Source organism: Bufo gargarizans, chromosome 5 (assembly GCF_014858855.1).
Source record: "Bufo gargarizans isolate SCDJY-AF-19 chromosome 5, ASM1485885v1, whole genome shotgun sequence".
Lineage (NCBI taxonomy): Eukaryota > Metazoa > Chordata > Amphibia > Anura > Bufonidae > Bufo > Bufo gargarizans.
In genome coordinates, this window is record NC_058084.1 from 367,033,739 (window position 1) to 367,052,825 (window position 19,087).

Sequence of the window (19,087 nt, forward strand, 5' to 3'; positions counted from 1 at the left end):
TGTAACCTAAGAAGGTTACCTGGGATCGGTGAAATTCGCATTTCTCAAGCTTACCGAACAGCTTGTTCTCTCGTAAGCGTTGCAACACTCGTCTGACATCCAGAATGTGGGCCTCCATGGATGCAGAATATACCAAGATGTCATCCAAATAGACCACCACACACTGCTGCAACAGGTCACGGAAAACATCGTTGATGAATTCCTGGAAGACTGCGGGCGCATTGCACAACCCAAAGGGCATAACCAAGGATTCATAATGACCGGTCCTGGTGTTAAACGCGGTCTTCCACTCATCGCCCGCCTTGATCCTTACCAGGTTATATGCCGCCCTCAGGTCGAGTTTGGTAAAGACCGTGGCCCCTTTGAGGCGATCGAACAGCTCGGAAATCAAGGGTATCGGGTAAGCGTTCTTGATCGTGATGCGATTGAGACCCCTGTAATCGATGCAAGGCCTCAACTCGCCGCCCTTCTTTTTCACAAAGAAAAATCCAGCCCCTGCCGGGGACGAGGATTTGCGAATGTGTCCGCGTGAAAGCGCCTCCCTCACGTACTCCTCCATGGCCTCATTCTCCGCTACCGACAGTGGATAGACTTTGCCACGAGGAGGAACGGCACCGGATTGTAACTCTATGGCACAATCGTATGGGCGGTGCGGAGGTAGGGCAACCGCGCGCACCTTATCGAATACATCCCGGTACTCTTCGTATTCAGGAGGCAACAGAGAGTCCGAGGAAGTACACAGCAACTTGACAGGCCCATGGATGCAACTAGCCCCACACTGCGGTGACCACGAGAGGATCTCGACCGATCTCCAATCGAAAGTCGGATTATGCTTCTGGAGCCAGGGGTACCCCAAGACCACCGAGTAGTGTGGAGACGAAATAACCTGGAGACAGACCGACTCTCTGTGAACGGCACCAATGGCTATCCCCACTGGAAGGGTCTCATGAGTCACGTGTGGCGGCAGAAGGGGTCTGCCGTCTATCGCCTCAAGAGCCAGTGGGGAACCTCGAGGCTGCAGAGGAATGGAATTGGCGGCAACGAACACTCTATCAATGAACAAACCACCAGCACCAGAGTCCACCAACGCCTGGGTCGTCACCGAGCCCCCGACCCAGGAGAGGACAACCGTGATCAGTGGTTTGTCAACACGGGAAACCGGGGACGAGGAGACTCCACCCAAGATCTGCCCCCGACAGGACCTCAGGTGCGAGCGTTCTCCCGGACGGTTCGGACATGCCAACCGAAAATGCCCACCGAGACCACAGTACATGCATCGGCCCTCGCGTCTCCGGAGTACCCTCTCCCCCTCGGACAGGCGAGCAAACCCCCGCTGCATGGGTTCACCCCCAGACAAGTCATCCCCAGGAGGCGTGGGAGGAGAGGGAGGCACGGGTGGGACAGCAAACGTAGGCGCCAATCTGTTAGGAGACCTCCGCAGGCTCTCCTTAAAGGAAGGTCTCTCCCTGAGTCTGGTGTCAATCAAAATCAGGAAAGAAATAAGAGACTCGAGCTCCACTGGTAGGTCCTTAGCTGCAACCTCATCCTTCAAGGCATCCGAGAGACCATGAGAGAAAGCAGCGACCAGAGCCTCATTATTCCAGCCCACCTCTGCTGCCAGGGTACGAAACTCAATGGCGTATTCAGCTACGGATCGTGAACCCTGTCTGATGGACATAAGGAGCTTCGCAGCAGAGGCAGCACGAGCCGGCACATCGAATACCTTCCGAAGAGAAGCAACAAAACCGGAAAACTCGGCAACCACCGGATTGTTGTTCTCCCATAAAGGGCTGGCCCAGGCCAAGGCCTTGTCCGAGAGCAGCGAGATCAAGAAGCCCACCCTTGATCTCTCAGTAGGAAAGGCATGTGGCAGCAACTCGAAGTAAATGCCCACCTGGTTAAGGAAACCTCGGCACTGAGTTGGCTCTCCCCCAAAGCGCTGTGGAAGGGGGGCAGAACCGGTCATACCCTGAAACACCACAGGCGCAGCAACAGGTGTCAGGGTAGACTCTGGCGCAACAACCGGAGCGGCAGTAGGAGCGGGCCCAGGAGCGACAACCGACCCATCGGCAACGGAAGCTAAATGAGCCGTGCGTTCAAGCAGGGTTTGCAACGCCACAGCGAACCGACCCAACAGGTGATCCTGCTGATCAAGTCTGGCAACCAGCGTAGGTAGCGAGGGTGGCCCTGTACCGTCAGAATTCATGGCTTGGTCCTAATGTCATGGAACCATGAACCAGACGTACAACAAGAGATAAGTGGAAAATAAGAAGGTTTTATTGAAGAGCAAGCCGTAAGCAAAGTCCGAACGGATGGCTAAACCGAAGCAGGGTCTTGCGGAGACAGAGGTCAGGAACCAGAAGGGTAGTCAGACGAAGCCAGGAACAGGAACCAACGGGGTAGTCAGACGAAGCCGGAATCAGGAACCAACGGGGTAGTCAGACGAAGCCGGAATCAGGAACCAACGGGGTAGTCAGACGAGGCCAGGATCAGGAACCAGAAGCAGCAGCAGTCTTGGAAGCATGTGAACACAGGAGGACCAAGCAAGGAACTGAAGCCACAGACCTCCTATATATATGAGCTGGGCATCCAGCTCCTCCCAGTGGGAAGGAGGAGCCGCAGGGTGGGTGGCTACAAGAAAACCCAGAAACCAAGATGGCCGCCAGCACATGTCAAACGAAGGGAACAGCAATGAGGTAAGACCATGACACTCTTATAACTTGCTTGGCCTCTCTCTGCCAAATCTTATAAATTTCCCTGTCATCCCCGTTTTTTATTTTATTTATAATTACTAAATGCTATCTTTTTGTTTTTAATGATTTTGGCCATTTCTGCTGAGTACCACAGTGGTCTCTTCCTTTTTCAGCATTTACTGACCAGCCTATTGCAATTATCTGCTGCTTTCAATAGTGCCACTTTTAAATAGTCCCATTTCTCCTGGACTCCATTGAAACTAGTCCAGTCTGATAGTGACTCGTATACTACTAATCTAATTTTAGAAAAGTCTGTTTTTCTCAAATCTATAACTTTTGTTTTTGTGTGGTGTGACTCAGGCACTGTACTTATAGTAAACCACACTGACTGGTGATCACTAGATTCCAAGCTTTCCCCTACACTAATATCAGATACCAAATTCCAATTTGTGAATACTAAATCTAAAATGGGCTCCTTCCGGGTTGGCTCCTCAACTACTTGCTGTCACGACCATGCTGTGACTCCTTGGGAGCCGCATACAGTTGCCCGCGGTTTGGGTTGTAGTGTCAACCGCAGCTGGAGGCATAATGTTGTTGGCCTCAGGTGCGGTTGCCGCGGACAACAGCTATGTGTGCGGTTCCCTTGGAGTTGTGTGCGTGTTTGTAAGCACTTTTGTATGTCTGTGTGCACTTTGTTTATGTTTGGTGTGCACTGACATCTTCCCTTCACTGTGGCTGCCCGTGGCAACGTTTGGTCGTATGGTGTACATGTGGTGGCAGTGTCCCGGCCTTCGGGCTGACTCCCAGGACATGGTTGCCACCCATGTCGTTGCCTGCGGCAACAGCCACAGTGTGTTCTTGTGTTTGACACTTTCCCTTTAAGTTGGTGTTTCCCTTCCCTGGTGCTGGAAGGGTTAACTCCCTTCCCAGTGTGTGTGTGAGTCACTGGGTGTGTCTGACTGTTGGGTGTGGCTACATGGGCTATAAAGTCTCAGTCCAGATCAGTTCTCTGGTGGGGTACTCCAGGCATGTTGCTGGAGTCGTCCTCCTGGTATCCTGTAACCATCCTTCTAGTAAGGGCCACCCTTCCGGTCATAAATCCATTACCTTGATGTTTTGTTGATGTCCTATGTCTTTGGTTTTTTGTGCAACTATGGATGTCCTGGTTCCTGAGTGTTCTTATGTGTGTGCTGTTTGTCTTATGTTTATGTGGACAGCGTTTTCTGAGCACGGGTTCCAGTCAGCAAGGCTGTGGCAGGTTAGTGTGGAACTGTTGGGTTCACCTGTCATGTCCATAGATCTGTTTATGTTCCCCATCTCCATGTTGCTTGGCCAGTGAGACTCCTGTTCCTCCGCGCCGAGGAGGAACAGGTCGTCTTACCCTGCTCCTTAGTTCAGGGCCATCCTGAGGGCTTGTAGGGACTATTAGGTTCCAGAGTATGAGCCCTCCTACCATCAGGGTTGGCTTATACGGACAGGAGACAGGGTCAGTGTTAGGGACGCAATAGGAGGTGACCTGCTCCCTAATTCTGTTGCCCTGGCCGAGTAGCGACCGGACATCTTCTGGCATAGCACGGCTGAGGATTTTCCCCATCCTCAGCCGTGACACTTGCTGTAGAGATAATCCCAGTAGGGAATTTAGAATATTTGTACTCCTGGCAGAACTAGCTATTTTGTTTTTCCAGTTTACATCAGGAGGACTAAAGTCTGTAATAATGATAACTTCCCCTTTCAATGCCCTTTTAGCTATTTCCTCAACTAGTAGATCATCTATTTCTTTGACTTGGCCAGGTGGTCTATATATCACACCTACATGAGTTACCTTATGATTATCAAGCTGCAACATAACCCAAACAGACTCTAAATTGGTCTCGCTAACTTGTATTAGATTAGATTTTATGCTATCTTTCACATACAGGGCCACCCCTCCCCTTTCTTGCCTTCTCTGTCTTTCCTATATAGAGAGAACCCTGGTATTGTTATATCCCAGTCATTACTCTCATTGAACCATGTCTCAGTAACAGCCACTAAATCTATATTCGCATATGCCATTATACACTCAAGTTCATTGATCTTATTCCCTAAACTGCGAGCATTTGTAGACAAGACTCTGAGCTTGTCATTTCTTAACCTCTGTGCTACTGACATCTTCTGGCATTGTTCCAGGGGCAGTCAGACTGCTGGATTATCACTCTTTTGCCCCCCTTTCCTAGTTTAAATGCTCCTTAGCAAATACTTTGAACTGTTCACTAAGGACATTCATTCCCTTGAGCGAAAGATGCAAACCATCTTTCTTGTGCAGTTCTTTTCTATTCCAACGAGAGCTAACATGAGACACAAAGCCAAACCCTTGGTTCAGACACCATTCACCAAGCCATACATTGAATTCCTTAATGTGCATCTGCCTGTCATGCTGAAGGTTATGCACAGCCAAAACTGCAGAGAATAAAACAGTCGATGCAACCTCCCGTATATTATTACCAAGTGTGTGAAAAGCTTTCTTCACCCTTGAAACCTCATTGCAGGCCAGATCATTTGTCCCAAGATGGACAATAACATGCACCTCCCTTTCCTGCTTTGCTTGCGTAACAATATTAAGGATGTGTTGTCTGTCCCTGCTAGGGGTAGCCCCAGGGAGACATCTCACAAAACCATTTTCCTCAAACTTCACACCTCTTATGATAGAATCGCCCACCAACAGCTGCTTACTGTCAGTCCTCACCTTATCCTTTTTGTCTTTGGCTGCAGTCTTGCATACTTTAGGCATAGGAGATGATTGTTCCTCACCCCCTGTGCCTGAGCCATCCTCCATGTTGCTCTTGCACTCTGAAAGTGTTGCAAATGAATTATGGAGAGCCACAGACTGTGGGACATGTCTTCTATCAACAACTCTAAGTCTACCAGAACCTGCAGTAACCCATCTTCCATTTCTAGGGGGCCTGAGTTTGTTTAACAGTTAATTTACAAATCTCAGATTTCAAAAATGCAATTTCCTGCTGCATTACGGAGAGCTGTCTACAGATCAGACAGTATCCAAAGCTCCGAAGAGTGGAACATGAAATTAAAGCACAACAATTCCTGCACAGAACCAGGTCTGCCATTTTAAAGAGGGGAAAGATGTTAAACAAACAAATCTTACTTTTTTAGATTGTATCCACCTCCAGATTACCTCAAAATCCAGGTGTGCAAACCTTGTGGCATCATACTCAAGAAGACTAGAGGCTATAATCGCTGCCAAAGGTGCTTCAACTAAGTACTGAGTAAAGTGTCTGAACCGGGGATGGACTGGGAGCTTAAAGTGGCCCTGGAAAAAAAAACTAAAAGTGGCCCTATGGTGTAGGGGTGTCCAAATTGACAGAAGGCGTGGCAACAAAAATAGGCAGGGCCATAACGCAAAATACTGTCCCAGCAGAAACATATACCACAGAGAAGCACAACATACTGCCCCAAAAGCTGTCCTTCTGTTGTGGCCATCATTAGATTAGCCATTTTCTGTTCAATTTCGGTTCATGTGTTCCAGTGTATACCTAGTTGGTGGTGTGTACTAGGGTGATGTGTCGGTGTGGCAGTGCACTGTCTCATGCGTACTGGCTGCAGATACTTTGTGGTGTAAATATCACTATTGTGCATGTCTCTCCTCTTGGTTCTGTTCAGCAAGGCAGGGGTTAATTGCCCTTGCTTGCTCTGTGTTCTGTTCCATGTAAAGGTTAATCCCTCCTTCTGTTTGTGTGCACGTGTAGGTGTTTTGGGCTAATGAGCTCAGCTACAGTATATGTGCTTTCTGTGTATCCCGTCCTTGGCTGAGCAACAGCAATAGTTCCAGCAATGGTTCTAGTATCTGAGTCTTTAGTTCTGTTCTCTGTGCAGTCCTTGCCTGTCTGATCTGTGTCCGTTGTCATGTTTGATCTATTCCCGTCTGTGTTCCTGCTGTGGTCGGTCTGTGTGGTCTTGTTCCAGTCTGCCTATTATGGTGTTCCAGAGTCTTGTGTTGTAGTCTTGGCTCCTGTTCAGACTGTGCCTGTGGTTTTGTGCATTTACTGGTTCTGCCTGTGTTTCTGAGTCCGAGGGTCAGCTGCCCAGAACATTGGGACCATCTCAGAAGATAGCGTTCTGTTTGCTAACCCTAATCCACTAACCCTAACTGTGAAGTCCACATCCCTGTATAGGGATTAAAAGGTGAACACAGGGGATGTGCCAGAATAATACCCTTAGGGTTTTACCCAACGTTAAACCATTTAGACACATTATCACTGATCCATCTTGATCCATAGTCGGTAGATCTGTAACAAGTCGCCCCATGTTGTATGTGGGTCCAAATTGGCAGAAAGCGAGGCCAACACAAGTAAGCAGGGCCAGCAAAACCACAGTACAGCACAAAATACTGACCCAGCAGAACCAAATACCACAGTACAGCACAATATATTCCTTCAGCAGAGCCAAATTGTTACTATTGCAGTCCATACCTACTGCTCTCCAGCTCCTCCAGGTGGATACAGGACCCACTCCAATCACCTCCCTGGTCTTTTCTGGCATTCCGAACTCACTGCCTGTGTGCTGCCTCTGTCTTGTCCTTCTGCTGCAGACTGAAGCCTTCTTTAGGGCCATTGAGTGCACAATTTAATCTTTCCTAGCCTATGGCTGGTCATCTAAGGGCATTGTCACGGATGAGGTAAAGGAGTAAACACCACACTGACAACCAGGGGGGAAGGGAAAAGCAACTAGGCCTCAATGCTAGGGAAGGGAAAGAGTCACCACCTAAAGAACCCTACTCCTGGCACTGACTCCTAACCGCATGGGCACCCCTTAAAGGTAGAAATGCCCATACACAGGAACCTTAAAGCCCTAGAGACCCTAAGGAGCCCTAAAGATATTGGCAGGGCTGAGACAACCCGTTCCTTCCCAGATGAAGGAACAAGCATCTTCCTGAGGCCTAGTAACAACAACCAAGGGGAAAAGACAAAATACAAATAAGCGAGACACTTAGCTTCTGTTGTAGAAGGATGAGGAGAAACTCAGGGAGAACCACACTCCAGCTCTTTCCAAAACCAAATGAAGCAATCTACTGCATAGTCAGAAGGGTGGGGTCAGACTATAAAGGGTAGAAAAGATGACCACTGAGCAACAGCTGAGACAAGGGAAGTGATCATTAACTCTATCAACACTGAATCAAGAGAAATCAAGGAGGCTGTTAGATTCCTCCATACTCAGCCAGTCTCCTTGATTTCCTGACATCAGTCACCTGAGGAACCGTTACAGGTATTTAAGGCACCGTCCCCTAAGGGCAGGGTGCCTGAGCAATAGGTGTATCTAGCTTGCTAGTCCCTGCGTAAAGTGTGCTGTTCTATTTGCCTGCCCATGTACTGACCTCTGCCTGTTTACTCATTATGACCCTCCACTACCAGGCCTGACTACTGATGATTTACCGTTTTGACACTTTGCTGCCTTCCCACAGGTCTATCCCAAGGTCACACCAATTGGTTGGTGCAGTGGTCCCACACCCGCTGCTCATGACACAAATACCACAGTGCAGCACAAAATAGTGCCTGAGCAGAGCAAAATACCACAGTACATAGCACAGAACAATATACTGCTTCAGCAGCATAAAATTGTGCCCTAACGCAATATATTGTCCGAGAAGCACAAAATAGTAACATAGTAACATAGTTTAAAAGGCTGAAAAAAGACATCCGTCCATACAGTTCAGCCTGTTATCCTGCAAGTTGATCCAGAGGAAGGCAAAAAAAACATTGTGAGGTAGAAGTCAATTTTCCCCCACTTTAAGGGAAAAAAATTCCTTCCTGACTCCAATCAGGCAATCAGAATAACTCCCTGGATCAATGACCCCTCTCTAGTAGCTATAGCCTGTAATATTATTACACTCCAGAAATACACCCAGGCCCTTCTTAAACTCTTTTAGTGAACTCACGATCAGCACTTCCTTAGACAGAGAGTTCCATAGTCTCACTGCTCTTACCGTAAAGAATCCTCTTCTATGTTTGTGTACAAACCTTCTTTTCTCCAGACGCAGAGGATGTCCCCACGTCACAGTCACAGTCCTGGCTCTGCCCCAGGTGCCGGCTCTCAGGGGGTCCCAGAGCCTAGAAGCAATGAGCGCTTCCATCAATATAGATGGAAGCGTTCATTGCAGGAGTACAGGGAGCTGTGGTCCTGTCACTCAGCTCCCTGCACTCTGTCTCTCCAGTACTGAATGGTGAAGCAGGAAGACTTCTCCCCGCTCCACCATTCAGCCTGCAGACACTGATCGCGCTACCGGCCTTTGTGGGCGGAGCCTGCAGCCCGAAAATCTGCATAAGCTCCGCCCGCACAGTGCTGCAGAGCGATCTGTGTCTGTAGGGGAGAGAGGACTGTGAGCTTCAGGAACGGGATAAGGTGAGTAGGTACTTTGTTGTTTTTTTTATTTAACAGAAGGCATTTCTACCATGGTGGGGGCACAGAGGGTATTTCTACCATGGATGGGGCACAGAGGGCATTCTTACTACTAAAAAGGGGGCACAGAGGGCAATTCTACTACAAAGTGCATTACTAGTATTCGGGGGGCACAATGGGCATTACTACTGTGAAGGAGGCACAGTGGGCATTATTACTATGAAGGGGGCACAATGGGCATTACTACTATTAAAGGGGCACAATGGGCATTACTACTATGAAGGTGCACAATGGGCATTACTACTATGAAGGGAGCACAGATGGCATTACTACTGTGAAGGAGGCACAGAGAGCAATACTCTTGTAAAGTGGGTCGGCATAACTGTTATGGGGCAATGAGTGGGCACAGAGGGCATTATTACTGTGATGGGGCACAGTGAGGGCATAACTACTCTGAAGGGGCACAGAGAGGGTATTACAACTGTGAAGGGGGCACAGATAGGCCATTACTACTTTGAAATGGGCACAGAGAGGGCATAACTACTGTGAGGAAAGCACAAAGAGGGCACAATGAAGGGATAAGTACTTTAAAGGGGCAAAATGTGGGAATAACTACTGTGAAAGTTGTACAGTGAAGGCATAACTACCTTGAAGGGGCACAATATGGGCATAACTACCATGAGAGGGCACATATCTGGACAAAACTACTGTGGGCCATTTTTTTTTTTAAGTATTGGTGGGTGGTGCCAGAGAAAGGACCCACCCCGGGTGCCAAACACCCTAGGCATGCCACTGCTGTGAAGGATAGGCACAGGAACAGCACAGAGCCAGCCCTATCTTCAGCATCCTGCCCGTTCTTTTCCTACCAAACTTGGAGACGAATACAGCACTACGTTATATACAAAGTCCCTTTTAGAGACCCTCGGGATATTGTTTAATTGTACTGTAGTGGTCTGTAGGACCAAAAATCAATTTAGGGGTCCCTAACTGATATTTAAAATCATATCTTTATTAATTCACTTTTTTTTTTTTAAATAGAATCAAAGAACACACAAAAATAAGGGGGAAAAAACTATTAAAATTATCAGTTAACAGTGGAATGTGAGATAATTATTGTTGCTGCTGGTTGCTGACCACAACCAATAATCGCATATCAATATATGTGGAGTGCATAGGGAATATTTATTCCGTATGGAGTTGTGGTGATATAGTCACATTTATTCTGTGAGGGTCACAGATTGGTGTATTCCATCCAACTTTTCCTTTGGTTAATATTAACTCAAGTGTTGTAATTTTGTTGATACACTATGGCGTTCCCTAATCACAGGATCAAAGATTCCGTCGCCAATAGTGATTGTGTCAAAACTGCAGAGAGCCTCCACTGTCTAGCCCCTGTACAGAGGGTTACAATTTTGTTGACAGTGTTGCCACCCCTTGAGGTTGCCACTATTGTAACAGATAGACACACTGCTCACTATGCTTATGTGGCTATACTGTTACCTCTATTTTTATTTATAGAGGTCAGTGTGACGCCACTCTGTATCTAATCCCTCACTATGTTCGGCTCTGACTCACTATGCTGCTCATGAAGCGTTAGAGGTCAGTGGACGTCACTCTGTATCTAATCCCTCACTATGTTCGACTCTGACTCACTATGCAGCTCATGAAGCGTCCACTAAACTTTTCTCACTTGCGCTGTAATTGTCTAAAATTGGATTGCACTATACCACCCCTCCTGACATGTTTCGCCACGGACTGTGGCTTCGTCAGGGGATGTGGGGTACTACTTACCAATTACATCCAGTGATGTCTCCTTTGATGTACACGTTATCCTTCCTCATCTTCTCCATTGGGATCAGACCATCAAGACAACTTCTTTTAGCCACCTTTCTGCAGAATATCTCTGACAGGCATCTTAGATTCCTCACTTTTCCATCATTATCCTCCTCCCTATCCTGCTTCCCCTATAGTGTCAGCAGGACACCCCCAATACTATGCCTGCCCTTAAATACCATACTACAAAAAAAGTGCCCCACTAATAATAATACCCCCGGTAGTGTCCTAGTAGTAATAATGTCTCCTGTAGTGCTGCTAGTAATCATAACGTCCCCTATAGAGCCCCATTATTAATAATGCCCCCTATTGTTCCCCAGTAATACTAAGGCCCCTATAGTGTCTCCAGCAATAATAATGCCCCCCGTAGTGCCCCCAGTAATAGTAATTGCCATATAAAGTCTCCAACAATAATGCCCCTTATTGTTCCCCCTGTAATAATGCCCCCTATAGTGGCCCCAGTAATAATAATGCCCCCCTATTGTGCATCCAGTAACAATAATGTCCCCAGTAATGTGCCCCAAAGTGCCCCAGTAATATCCCCCCAGTAATACCTTCAAGAGGCCAGGGAATAAAACTAATACTCGCCTAAGTCCTCTTTCTCACTGTCATCTGCAATGTGGGCTGCAAGCATTTAGTCACGATGACATCATAAAGGTTCAGGCAGCCATGATGAAATTATAACGAAGCCTGTAATCTAGCACAGGCAGTTGCGATAACATCAGTGCTTCTCGACTGCCTGAGCACATTTATTGCCTCATAGGCTCTCTTGCCCTTTCTCAATATTCAACTGCATAGACATTCTGAGGATGGTGATACAGTTGAATTCATGTGGGGAACCTGTGGCTGTAGGCTGGACACATAAGTACCTGGCATGCCTAGCATTAGTTACCGCTGAGAACGTCAGATCGTTTTGTACTGGCCCGCAGGGAATTATCCTAGTAGTGTCTAGGGCCCGTCCTCCCCAAATAGAATAGATAAGACCAATAGGCTGGTAGCCAGCATGGTGTTCTCCTTGAAACCCTATGACTTGTGCCTTATTTGCATACAATTAGAATGCTAAGCAGCCATCCTCTCCTTCTAAATGGAGATTTGTGAGTAGATGTTGAGCAGCGTTCTGCACTAGTGTGACCTCCCTCATATAATGTTGTGACCAACTGCATCCTACCGGGAACTGGTGTTTATCCTTCCCTTATATTACAAACTATGGTTATTTTCAGTGCTATAAAGCAATTTAGCTCCCATGTTCAGCAACTTGCTTAAAACAGTACACAGGGGTCATTTATGTATGAACTTTTATTTTTTGCCGGTGGAATTTTTGCTTGGATTTTCAATGGGAGGCTGCACTGCATTTTATATGGCTGCAGTTTATAGTCGCAACCAAGCCAAGAAAGGACATGTACTCTCTTGGGGTGGTGTTCAGACAGACAGACGCTGGAAACCATGGTGGATGTCTACTCACGCTTTAGCGCCCCTCAATGGGTCTAATCCAAGATTGAAGCTAAGAAATCTGCTGCTGATTTTGACATTCAATTAGCTTGGTGAATAATGTAGAAGATAGTATTAATAATAATAACAACCATAATACTAGTAATAATAATAATAATTCTGTAATGCTAATATTCTAAATGTAGGGGGAGATTTATCAAACTGGTGTAAAGTAGAACTGACTTAGTTGTCCATAGCAACCAATTAGATTCCAACTTTAATTTTCAAAAGGAGCTGTGATAAATGAAAGGTGGAATCTGATTGGTTGCTATGGACAACTACGCCAGTTCTACTTTACACCAGTTTGATAAATCTACCTTGTACTGTTTTTATTTTGCACCTTAAATTCTATATCTGTGACAATTTTCAAAAAATATTTAGATATTCTAAATTCTCATGTACGGACATCTACATTGGGAATTATCATTTACGTAATGCTCACCAAAGTAACATATGGAGATTTCTTGCAAGTGCATATGATATAATTGCAATTTATTTATAAAAATGTTTTTATAAGAGGAACCGTGCTTTAATCAGCAAATAATTCTGAAGCTTATATTACTCCGACTTTTGTGCTGACAATAGATATACAGCACAAAGGAGTGGTTTTAATTATATGAATGGCTTGATACATTGATCAGTTGTGACAACTCCCAGGAGGCCTTGTGAGCGGTGTATTCACATTAATTAATGATAAGAGCAGAAGGGACTGTTCTATTTTAAGGATTAATTCTATTTTAAGAATACCAGGAAATGTTATGAAGTCATTGGCTGGTTTTCTGCCCAAAAATTCCACTGTAATAAGCAGATTTGCATTTGTGACATTTTAAATTATGTGAACAAACATGAATCATGGCAAGAGCAAGGTTTACAGGCTCATTTAAAATAATCTGTTGCCTTCTCATATTTTGTAGTATATAGGGAGATTTATGTGTCCACATGGCTGCAATGTTGAACCTGTTTATATTAATTTCTATATAAATTGAAGAGTCCCTTTAAAGAGAGTGTCCCATCTTAAAAAAAAAAAACTTGTTTAAAGGACCCCCCACACATATTAGTGTATTCTAGGCCAAGAACAGCAGGTTTAAAAACTGCTGCCAACAAAATTGAGTACACCCCTAAGTGAAAATGGTCAAATTGTGCCCAAGGTGTCAATATTGTGTGTGGCCACCATTATTTTTCAGCACTGCCTTGACTCTCTTGGGCATGAAGTTCACTAGAGCTTCACAAGTTGTCACTGGAATCCTCTTCCACTCCTCCATAACAACATCACAGAGCTGCTAGTAGTTAGAGACCTTGCACTCCTCCACCTTCCATTTGAGGATGCCCCACAGATGCCTGGAGACATGCTTGGCCAGTCCAGCACCTATATCCTCAGTTTCTTTAGCAAGACAGTGGTCGTCTGGGAGGTGTGTTTGGAGTCATTACCATGTTGGAATACTGCCCTGCGGCCCAGTTTCTGAAGGGAGGGGATCATGCTCTGCTTCAGTAGATGTTGGCATTCATAGGTACCTCAATTAACTGTAACTCCCCACAGCCGGCAGCACTCATGCAGCCCCAAACCATGACACTCCCACCACCATGCTTGACTGTAGGAAAGACACACTTGTCTTTGTACTCCTCACCTGGTTGCCACCACACACTCTTGATACCATCTGAACCAAATAAGTTTATCTTGTTCTCATCAGACCACAGGACATGGTTCCAGTAATCCATGTCCTTAGTCTGCTTGTCTTCACCAAACTGTTTGCAGGCTTTCTTGTGTATCATCTTGATACAGCCATGCAGACCATTTGATGCAGTGTGCGGCGTATGGTCTGAGCACTGACAGGCTGACCCTCCACCCCTTTAACCTCTGCAGCACTCATATTTATTTTGAAAAGGCAACCTCTGGATATGACGCTGAGCATGTGCACTCAACTTTTTTGGTCGACCATGACAAGGCCTGTTCTGAGTGGAGCCTGTCTTGTTAAACTGCTGCATGGTCTTGGCCACCATGCTGCAGCTCAGTTTCAGGGTGGCTTCTTATAGCCTAGGCCATCTTTATGTAGAGCAACAATTCTTTTTTTTCAGATCCTCAGAGAATTCTTTGCCATGAGGTGCCATGTTCAACTTCCAGTGACCAGCATGAGAGAGTGCGAGAGCTATAACACCAAATTTAACAGACCTGCTCCCCAGTCACACCTGAGACCTTGTAACACTAACGAGTCATATGACACCGGGGAGGTAAAATGGCTACTTGGGCAGAATTTGGCCATTTTCATATAGGTGTATACTCACTTTTGTTGGCAGCGGATTAGACATGTGAAGTTATTTTGAGGGCACACCAAAATTACACGGTTATACAAGCTGTACACTGACTACTTTACATTGTATCAAAGTGTCATATCTACAGTGTTGTCCCATGAAATTATCTAATAAAAAAAAAAAATATATATTATAAAGATATCTGCATGGAGTTTGTATGTTCTCCCCGTGTTTGCGTGGGTTTCCTACAGGTACTCTGGTTTCCTCCCACACTCCAGCTTGATGTTAATGTCTGTAAAGCACTGCGGAATATAGTATCGCTGTATAAGTGTGAAAAATAAATACATAAAAAATAAAAATATATACAAGGTAAAAAAAGAAGCCCTAACACAGCTCAAAATAAAAGTTATAAGTGTCAGAATGAGGCAACACAGCAATTTAAAAAAAATAATAATAGCATTTTACTAATTTAAAGTAGTAAAACATAAAAGCTAAAATGTGGTGTATTTCAAAATAAAATTAAAATGTCATTATTACCGCTCAGTGAACACTGTAAAAACCAGACCTAAAAAAGTGTGTTGTTTTTCACGCTGTTGCTGTTGAAATGTTTTTACATTTTTGTTCCCCAAACTGATGCCATTAAAACTTGCTATGCACAAAACAAGCTCTAATATTGCTATGTTGATTGAAAAAGTAAAAAAAAATACAGCTTTTGATATGTGGAAATAAAAAATAAAAAATAAATAGCTGGAGCCTATTGTACCAAAATAGACTGCATCCTTAGTGGGAACCTGTCACCTCTACTACACTGCTGTCACTGTGGACAGCACAGTATAGTGATAGACCTGCTGATTTCAGCTGCAGCTTTTGAGCTGGCAGTCAGAGCTGTAAGGAAGATGAGTCCAATAACACTCACTGGCCTCGTCCTCCCCTGCCTCCTGACCATGAGTGTCAGAGGCTCTTTCCTATGCATAACAGACCAGTCATGGTCAGGAGGTGGGGTAGGGTGGGGACACTGAGTCTCATCATGCTGCACGGTTCTGCATGTCTGTATTATAAAAGTACTGACTGCCAGCTCAGAAGTGACAGACCAATGAAATCAGCAAGTTTGTCAGTGAAGGCAGCATAATACAGGTGACAGGTTCCCCTTTAAAGTATTATCCCATTATTAACGTAAAAAACGAAAATCAGACTTCATATACAGTACAGACCAAAAGTTTGGACACACCTTCTCATTCAAAGAGTTTTCTTTATTTTCATGACTATGAAAATTGTAGATTCACACTGAAGGCATCAAAACTATGAATTAACACATGTGGAATTATATACATAACAAAAAATATGTCATATTCTAGGTTCTTCAAAGTAGCCACCTTTTGCTTTGATTACTGCTTTGCACACTCTTGGCATTCTCTTGATGAGCTTCAAGAGGTAGTCACCTAAAATGGTTTTTACTTCACAGGTGTGCCCTGTCAGGTTTAAAAAGTGGGATTTCTTGCCTTATAAATGGGGTTGGGACCATCAGTTGCGTTGTGGAGAAGTCAGGTGGATACACAGCTGATAGTCCTACTGAATAGACTGTTAGAATTTGTATTATGGCAAGAAAAAAGCAGCTAAGTAAAGAAAAACGAGTGGCCATCGTTACTTTAAGAAATGAAGGTCAGTCAGTCCAAAAAATTGGGAAAACTTTGAAAGTATCCCCAAGTACAGTCACAAAAACCATTAAGCGCTACAAAGAAACTGGCTCACATGCGGACCGCCCCAGGAAAGGAAGACCAAGAGTCACCTCTGCTGCGGAGGATAAGTTCATCCGAGTCACCAGCCTCAGAAATCGCAGGTTAACGACAGCTCAGATTAGAGACCAGGTCAATGCCACACAGAGTTCTAGCAGCAGACACATCTCTAAAACAACTGTTAAGAGGAGACTGTGTGAATCAGGCCTTCATGGTAGAATATCTGCTAGGAAACCACTGCTAAGGACAGGCAACAAGCAGAAGAGACTTGTTTGGGCTAAAGAACACAAGGAATGGACATTAGACCAGTGGAAATCTGTGCTTTGGTCTGATGAGTCCAAATTTGAGATCTTTGGTTCCAACCACCGTGTCTTTGTGCGATGCAGAAAAGGTGAACGGATGGACTCTACATGCCTGGTTCCCACCGTGAAGCATGGAGGAGGAGGTGTGATGGTGTGGGGGTGCTTTGCTGGTGACACTGTTGGGGATTTATTTAAAATTGAATGCATACTGAACCAGCATGGCTACCACAGCATCTTGCAGCGGCATGCTATTCCATCCGGTTTGCGTTTAGTTTAACCATCATTTATTTTTCAACAGGACAATGACCCCAAACACACCTCCAGGCTGTGTAAGGGCTATTTGACCATGAAGGAGAGTGATGGGGTGCTGCGCCAGATGACCTGGCCTCCACAGTCACCGGACCTGAACCCAATCGAGATGGTTTGGGGTGAGCTGGACCGCAGAGTGAAGGCAAAAGGGCCAACAAGTGCTAAGCATCTCTGGGAACTCCTTCAAGACTTTTGGAAGACCATTTCAGGTGACTACCTCTTGAAGCTCATCAAGAGAATGCCAAGAGTGTACAAAGCAGTAATTAAAGCAAAAGGTGGCTACTTTGAAGAACCTAGAATATGACATATTTTCAGTTGTTTCACATTTTTTTGTTATGTATATAATTCCACATGTGTTAATTCATAGTTTTGATGCCTTCAGTGTGAATCTACAATTTTCATAGTCATGAAAATAAAGAAAACTCTTTGAATGAGAAGGTGTGTCCAAACTTTTGGTCTGTACTGTATATATATATATAAAATAGTGAACTTCATGAATTTTATATTTATCTTTTACAAATTACTGAACTCATGAAGATATATTTGGTCTATAAAGTTCAAATGAATACATTACAGTAAAAAAATCTTAGTGGCAAGTGAATTACATAAAGAAAACTGTAGTAAAATAGCTCTCGCTGTCTTTTATATTCATTTCTGCTCAGGAACCAGAAATTATTTCTGTGAATCACTGTATATAAAGTCAAAGAGTTGGTAACATTCCACTGGGAAATTGCAGTCCACTTTCACGGTAACTAGATCTGAGAAAATCTAGCTCTGTGCTCTATTACTTTTGATACGGTCTGGTGCATGCAAGTGCAGAGAAAGAATGATCTTGAGGATGCTGACAAATACTTTGCGTGATGCCTGAAACAAAGACTATAGTGGCAGTTCAAAAGAGCAGAACTAGAACATGACTCATAAAAATGCTGCACACCGTTGTGCACGGGTAATGAAATAATCCTTAACCTTTCATCAGCTCAGTTAGTATATATGTTCTACCTTCCTAACTCAAGACATACAGTCATACATGTAGACTTTATACACATATATATTGTAGGAATGATAGATAGCTGCTAGTGCCTCCTTGATCCTATGCCTTAACTTGCTTTAACTAGTGACCCTGCTCCCTTTAGTAGTGAGGACGATATGCCTGAAGAAACCATTCTACTTCTGAAATTCAAAATGACATTTGTCTCCAAGATTTCAGTATGTGTCACCAGAAGATGCCTCAACTAGCTCATATTCTGCCATAATAGTTAGGCCTTAAGAAGGCACAGCTTTTACCCCGTTTCCATTTAGTTCATACTGTATATAGACGTTAAAACTAGAGTCCACCTTTTTTTCATAATCTAAACAGATCAAATTTCAGAACTTAATATATACTTCTAATTGTCTGGGTTACGTTAAAAAAAATATAGAGCCTCGAATCCTTCCAAGACATACCTGTAAATGCAATGTCTGAAAGATTTATTTTAAAGGCTTACCTTATGAATCTCCACCTCTATAGTTCCAATGCTATCCAGGTCTTTATTGGTCTCAACTTCCTGGGCCCTTTTGATTCATGCCATTACCTCTCAACCAATTCCTTGTCTACAGTGGAGACCAATAATTTCCTTCATTTTAGGACGGACAAGGAAGCAGAAACCTGAGGGGGAATGAGAAATTTTGAAACAGGGATTTTAGGGGTTTGTAAGGTGAATTATGGTTCTGCATCCGAGTTCAGAACATGTGCCACTATTTTCTGTAACCATGGTTCCAATGCTTCCAACTGTACTGACCTACAAGAGTAAAGTTTTCATGTAATTTTTACCTACTGTAAAAACAAAATCAGTAAAACAATGGCAGAATTGCAAATTTTTCCAATTCCAACTTATTTACTGTTTTCCACTACAATGTATGGAATAATAAAAGGGTTCTCTGCGCCTGTACCTAAAACGCCTCCTTCAGCTAATCTTTGGAGAGAAGACACTTGGAGCAGTAGTCTGAACCTTCCATCACTTCGCCCATTCCATATTCCCAGCCATGATCACATAGCCGCCAAACTGGTTGTGGGCTACTTCTCTGACTTCCTTCTCTGACATCAGATGTGCTTCTC